The sequence below is a fragment of the Cyrtonyx montezumae genome, unplaced genomic scaffold, assembly GCF_038088225.1.
Source record: "Cyrtonyx montezumae isolate F1298 unplaced genomic scaffold, pur_monq_1.0 scaffold_0, whole genome shotgun sequence".
Classification (NCBI taxonomy): Eukaryota; Metazoa; Chordata; class Aves; order Galliformes; family Odontophoridae; genus Cyrtonyx; species Cyrtonyx montezumae.
The window spans coordinates 41,818,869-41,825,978 of NW_027071824.1; the positions used below are offsets into that span (position 1 = coordinate 41,818,869).

The window sequence follows — 7,110 nt, forward strand, 5'->3', positions numbered from 1 at the left end:
TACAGCTCAAACCAAGGACTACCTGAATGTAGATCTAAGACTCCTAGAAGCAACGTAGATTCACAACAACTATCCAGGACTAAACTTTTGTTTCTTTTCTGTCTTAAGCCAAAAATCTGCTGACAACTCAGCTTGCTCTTGGAGATAACAGCCTATACTTTAATCAGAGAACTGGAAAACAAGTCGAGTCATATCTAAATAGCTACCAGAAATGTCTAGGAAATACACAGCCAGTTGTTTAAGCTGAAAGATGCCATTCCTGTCATTGCAGTTGACTACCAGCAATACTGCTGCATGGCGTAATCAGCATTCAGATGGTTTTTTGAACACAGAAATTGCTTCTCCGAAGGGGCAATCAACTGAACCAAATTAATATGAATGTTACAGCAGCTCCTTCCATCACATTAGATTAGGAAAAAAAGAAAAGAAAAAGAAAAAAACACACATAAAAATAGGAGGCTCAATTTAAAAGCATTTGGATCTTTCCAATTTAGAAACCTACCACAGTTCCAAATCTTGCCTCGGGGTAACCTGAAATTTTTATTTTGGAGACTCTTTCCCAGAATACCATTACACAGTTTGTAAAACCTTTGTACTGTTCAGCCCTGTTAGCTTCCAGCTCCCTAACTCTCTGAGTTAAGAAGACCAGAACAGGAATATTAGGCTGAGTCTGAGCTGCATTGCTAGAACTTGGCAGGGGAAACATCCATAATCTGTCTGAGCCATGCCTGTTTTTGTGAAACCATGTCTGCACTGGGACACTCGGGAGACTTGGAAGAAAGACCTCACATACAGTGTGATGTCAGTATGTATAGACTGAAACGTATTAAGTCTTGTTTAGCCATTCTCACATAGGAGTATGGTGACATTCATTTTCTGTAGTTCTATGGGAATATATTGGAGTAAATAAAAAGGACCATCCAGGTGGGATTTAACATGTTAAACCGACTTCACACCTCTCATTGAATAGACTTAGCATTCACGAAACGTCCCTGAATAAACACAATCTGGCTGTTCACTTCCACAACTAACAAAGTTGCCTAAAAGGAATTAAAAGCATGCAGTCAACTGACAATATTTCTAACAGAATCACTTTCAGGAATACAATTAATGTAAAAGCCTTTCTGAGGTCATTTATAAAATGCTAAAAAATTTTTATAATAAAAATATATATTCTAGCACAGGAGTATGAAAATGCCTTAAAAAGGAAGAAAATGTGAGCGTATGATTTGGACATTTTTACTTAACCCTCCCCTGTTTTGTATTGAAGGATTACTCCTCCACACCTTTGATCTCATGCACACAAAGGATACTACAATACCTGAAAAAATAACAGGCTGCTCTAAGAATAGCAGACTAGATACTCATCCGGCATAACGTGAGACCACTCCAGTAATTTCAACATTCCTACTCCAATTTGCAACAGCAAAGGATCTGGCACAAAACATCAAGCTAAGTTTCCAATTACCTCATGCACCAGCATTGATTTCAATAGCTATATACATGCAGTCATAGAGGAGAATTATTTGAAAAGTTGCAAACTCAGCTCTCTATTTCTTTTACTTTTGTGGTCTAAATCAGAGCCCCCGTGGTATTTTAATGTAGCTTTCTGTGGTTTAATTATATACGTGTCAAGAGCAGAATACTTACTTGTTGCGTGTATCTGATTTTTAAAAAGGCAGCAGTAATTCATTACACTGCTGAAAATGTCAACTTATACTAGGTTATGTCACAATAGTAGTAAATTTTAGGGTTTTACTAAAAACCTAGTATGTACTAACATAAATAAGTAAGTAAAAATTTATCACCTATAGGAGAGTTACTCTCCTGTAAGTGGAGGTCTTGCAGGTTGCCTCAGGAGGTCTTTTTGCAGTTTTCTGCTCCAGATCAGTCAAATTGTACAGTCCAGACATAAAGGGAGGCAATCCGGGTGCAGAGACACAGTATTCGCTCAGCCCAGACTGACTGTTCTTCAGAGACAGCACGTAAATTACACACAATTAAACAATGCTACACATGTTCTTCATTGTCCTGTACTTCTGTGGATAGCTGCTAAGGGAAAATCGACAGTGATTTCTTTTATTCCAGGACAGGGACACAGACCCTCACAAGAATCTAGGCACACAAAACCTCGAAAAGCCAGCTTTTCAAATTCGTGGTAATAAGTTGAAAACGTAGTGTCTGATACCTGAGCCCAACAGCTTAAGACAAAGTATATACAAGTCTTAGTGGTATATGGGTCACAGAAAGTTCTGAAGGTAATCACTTCTCATGACAATCTTCCTTATCATGAAGAAATTCTAAACAAATTGAAAATAAAATGCTTAAACGCTAGTATTCCTCAAAGAGCCATTAGCATTTGACATTTTGTTTGAAAATCTGATGCCCAGCATACAGGCAGTCCTGTGAGTGAGACTGCCCAGTGATGCATTCTGGTATAGGACAATCAATCATCAAAGTAATTTTGCTGTTCAGCATTAAAACAAAAGGTGGGCCACCTATCTGCCGCATTTCTCAGGCTCAGAGACAAGAAGAAGAAACTGCTTTAAAATATTTTTCACCAGGGTCCTGTAATGCAGGCATCCCAAAAGGAATCTTTCTGGCAGTATTACAGCCTACAATGTGGACTAAAACTGTAAGTTTTATTACCTTTTCAAATAGATTTTATTATTGACTTGACAGATAAGTACCCTCCATATCTAAGCTTTTGCACTGCAAAGTGCATCCAAGTTCCTTTAAGCACCTCTGACTTCATGATAGATTTGGTAACAGTGCAACACAGAATGGTCCACACAGGTGGACTCGGTCAAAAAATTATTTGATAAAAATCTGATTTCTGTACAGCAACATCCAAAACGTCATCTAAAACATACAACGAAAATGGAAAGCTTTTAATATATATTGCAATGTGTTGGACTTTGATAGTTAAAACATCTACCGACTTTAAAAAAAGAGTATTTATTTTTAATAGCCATTTTTATTTACTTTTTAAAAGAGGAACAGTTTATGCCTTCAGCAGAACTATGCCCTGAAATCTCAGGGGTGATTAAAGGGCCATGCCAAAGCTGAAAGGTTTCAAATATCAAACTATACTATTATGTCAAGGCCAGCAAGATCAATTAGCGCTTTTCAATGACAGAAAAGGTTAAGTTGGACGCAGATTTACAGAATATTTAAAGCTAAAAATGGAAAACATCACATATTATTTTAATGCTACATGTTAAAAGTTTATTTGTAAACCTCTTAATTGAGGAATAAATATCAAAACTTTTCTTCCAGTTGCGTAACACGAAAACGGCTTTTGTCATGAAAAATGGCAATGAGATTTATAATATATATCTATATATGTTAGGTGGAAATGCTGACATTGGATTCTCAAATACAAAACAGTACTTCAAACAACCAAAGCTTCTGCTTCCAGTCCTGGTTTATTCCTGAACTCTTATAAAGCTTTAAAAAACCCGTTATAAACTGACAGATGTCTGTTTGCCTGATGCCCCTCTGCTTGCATTCTTCTTGCAAATCCTGACAACACTAAAAATGAATGGCAATGAATAAGTAAACTTATTCCCATATTCAACCAAAAGACAAATAGAAAACTACTAAGATAAAGGGAGAAGGAAAAAATAAAATAAAAGAAAGCAAAACAAATTAACAAAAAAAAAACCAAACAGTTATATGTAAATTAATTCATCTCAACTCTGGGGAAAAAAAGTAAGTGTACAGCTTCTGCAACTGAAAGCAGAAGCTAGAGCAATTCTCACACCAGGAAACACTGGAACTTACATTTCAGCTCCTGGCATTATACAGATACTCACAGGAAGCACAGGTATGCTTGAAGTTAATCCAATACCTGTTAATATAAGCATCACTGCAGTAAACATCACTTGAACAAAGTACCATGCTATGATATCAAATAAAGTTGGTATAAAATTACCATTAGAGTGTGAGAGATGGAGAGGGAAAAAAAAAAGCACACTGTTGAGAACAGTGATTGGGATTATGGTTGTATGATCCCAAATAAAAGTGAAGCAAGACTACTTTTGTTCAACGATAGATTTCAAAATGTCTTTTTTTCTTTTTTTTAAGCCCACTTTATTTATTTCGTCAAGGGGTGATTTGAAATATTTACTACCAGACAGTACCTAATTTTAGGTTTTAAGTGCTTTAACAGCTCTATGAAATATGATCAGCAGCTGCAATATAGAAGTATGCTGAATAAACTCTCCTTGTAAAAAGGGAGACCTGTTCTACCTCGAGTTTATAAAACCCTTACTTTCAAGAAAGAAAAAGATAACACATAAAAAGTTAATAGTTACGTCCTACAGCATTTGACAGAAATTCCAGGAATTTCTTTCTTCTCTCTGAATTAGCTTTCATAATTCATAGAGGAAAAGTAGATGGTGTTTTAACACTTGTACTGAACATCGTGCACTGCCACCAGCTCACCAAGGAGCCAGGTACTTTTCCCATACCAAATTCCAATGCTTAACATTGGTTGATTCTAGGACTAAGAAGTAGAATGCAATATATGAAAGTCCCATAAAGTTTGAACTGTAGTTCTCAAAGCTTGCATCAGAGGCTAAAAATATGCAACAGGATACTATCTATAGCTGTATTTCTAGTTGCCTCGTTTGAAACATTTTAACTGGGACCTGCAATTAACTGGGTACCCACCAGTTCCCTACCTATTAAATTCCTTGTTTAGAATTTACATAATGCACTGGCACTATCCATGGGGCAGAGTAAATTTCTATTGCACAGGGTTGTGAAGCCATTAATGCACACAAATCATGTGAGGGTAACCTTCAACTACATTTTTTAGCAATACATCCACATATACAAAACTATCTGTAACCGTATATGCATTACCTGAACAAGGGTACATGAAGGGTTGGTCAACATATTCCTCTGTTAGTTTCATTAAATTGGACTGAAGAACAATTGGTAACATAAATACCAGAATTTTCAAAAGAAAACAGGGTGGCCGGGCTCAGATGGAGCCCAGCTAATGCCAGACATAAAATCAGGCAGGGAGAAGAGAAAGAAATGTCAGCCTGTATCTCCACTTACTCACAGTATGATACATTTTGTAGGTACGAAAACATCTCTTACTCGGCAGCATTCTGAGAAGCACTAGCAGAAAAGAGTCAAAGTGGCAGTAATTTTAGGAAAACGCTTTTTGAGCGGTAAGTAAATGAAACAATGATATGATCACAGCTTTAACGCAAAGCACACTCTTCAAATAACAAATAAATACTGAGGTCAGACCCAACGCGATATTTACTCCACGCACAGAGAAGATGCTTACTTTGTACGCGCCCCTGCACAGCTGATTAGTTTATCTCGGACACGCTTCCTGGTCTTAGCAATTCTTTTCCTCTGTCCCACACACGTAAACAAATCCTCAGCACACTGAAAATCCGGGTTCCTTACTGTTCTAGCACGATTTCATGCCGCAGTTCGGATCAGCTCCGCGGTCGGTACGGCGTCCCTCGGGTGGGTGCAGCCTCCGGGCATGTCACACCGCCTGACACCGCCGTACTCCGGGCGCTGCGCTCAGCCCGGCTGCGGGATAACGGGAGGGCAGCGGCCGCGCACCTCCCCGGCTCTCAACAGCCGTTTCGCGAACGCAGATGAAACTTTAGATGCCAAAGGCTGATTGGCAGCGGCACTGCCGAGGGACCCGCTCGCTTTTCGGGGGAAATCGCCTCGGGTGCTCCCCGGGGTGGGTGCGGGCTGCTCCCCGCCGCGGGTCCACCGTCCGCGGTGACAGGAGGGGAGGCGAACTGATGGCCGGCAGCCCGCTGGGTCTGAGCGCGGAGAATCCTGTTACTCCGCGCGGATCAAGTGCACACACGCACTCGGACGCTTCCCCACGTGGAACCGCTTTCAGACCAAAACACGGGGCCCCGTGACGAGCTGAAGAGAGAACAGGAGGACGGGGGAGCACGAAAACTTCGTTTTGCCCGCCTGGAAGCCTCAAAGAAAACAAACAGGGAGATGGGGGAGGGATCCCTCGGGGAGAGGAAACGGCAAGGAGCAAGACCGGGAGGTAGCCCCAGCCCGGCTCCCCTCGGACACCAGGGCCAGGGGCCGGAGTGCTACGGCGTGCCGCGCCGGGCTGCGCTCGCCTCGGGACGCGGCTTCCCCGGCAGCGGCGGACGGTTCTGCAAAGGGCTGAGTCCCACACGACGGAGCCCCGTCGGCCCAGGGCTGGCAGCACCCCCGAGCGCTGCCGGGTGACCCCGCTTTCCGCCGCGGCGGGGGCGGGCGGGAGACGCACGCCGGGAACAATGCGGGACAGCCGGCGCCCGGCCCCATCTTGGCCCGGCCGAAGCAGTCGGTAGAAGAGGGGCGAGGGCAGAGCCGGACGGGCTGTCACCTGGGCACACAGCACGGCAAAGAGCCCCGGGAGCGGTTTTTTCAACCAAACTCGCGTGGTGCTGTGGTGAGCGCCCGATCCTGAAATATGTATTGCAATATATATATATATTATTCTTTTGTCATCGGACTAACAAGAAAACAACGCTAAACAGCCCCGCGCACCCGCACAGACACATGTACAGGCGGCGGAAAGCCGCTCTCCTCCGCCTCTGCGGGAGGAGCGGGAGGGAAGAGAGACACTCACCTCGCCGCCGGGATACGCCGCTACCTTGATTTTATGGCCGCTCCTTATTTATTTATTCTCGTCCCTTCTGCGAGCCGAGTTTCCCTTTTTGCCCCGTTCCTCTGGCAAAACCGGGACATCCCCTTTACAAGTCCCCTCCACCCCCCCACCCCCCCCTCTCCACACACAAATAAAGCGCAGCTCAGAGCAGCTCGGGAGGGGAGACTCGGGGCGGGGGGGCAGACGAAGGAGGAGGAGGAGGAGAAGGAGGCTGGTACGGGGGAAGCCAAACACCCTTCTCGATTCAGCGAGCGCACTTAGTTGCCTCGCACGCAGAAAGTTTCCCTGGCGAGGGACGGGGCTAAGGAAAGGTAACCCCCTCCTTCCCGAAAAGGTCGCTCCCCTGAGCGGGGAGGTGCGCACCTTCCCGCACCTATGCGGGAGCAGCGATGGATGCAGTGGGAGAAAAGGGCCGGAAGGCTCAGGAAGGGTTAGCCCTC

The 7,110-nt window shown here is 43.5% G+C and overlaps 1 protein-coding gene across 4 annotated transcripts in view; it reads right to left on the bottom strand.

Annotated features, from left to right (window-relative positions):
• The window catches only part of EYA4 (EYA transcriptional coactivator and phosphatase 4), a 148,932-nt gene extending 142,192 nt beyond the window's left edge, over positions 1-6,740 (bottom strand). For 3 of the 4 annotated variants that reach the window (XM_065733743.1, XM_065733734.1, XM_065733717.1), the window contains exon 1: positions 6,632-6,740. The gene's annotated coding sequence lies outside the window, so the exon portion shown is untranslated. Of the gene's footprint in view, positions 1-5,436; positions 5,455-6,631 lie in introns of those variants that run through there. The other variant, XM_065733726.1, reaches the window with a different exon arrangement.
• Between the last annotated feature and the right edge of the window lie 370 nt (positions 6,741-7,110).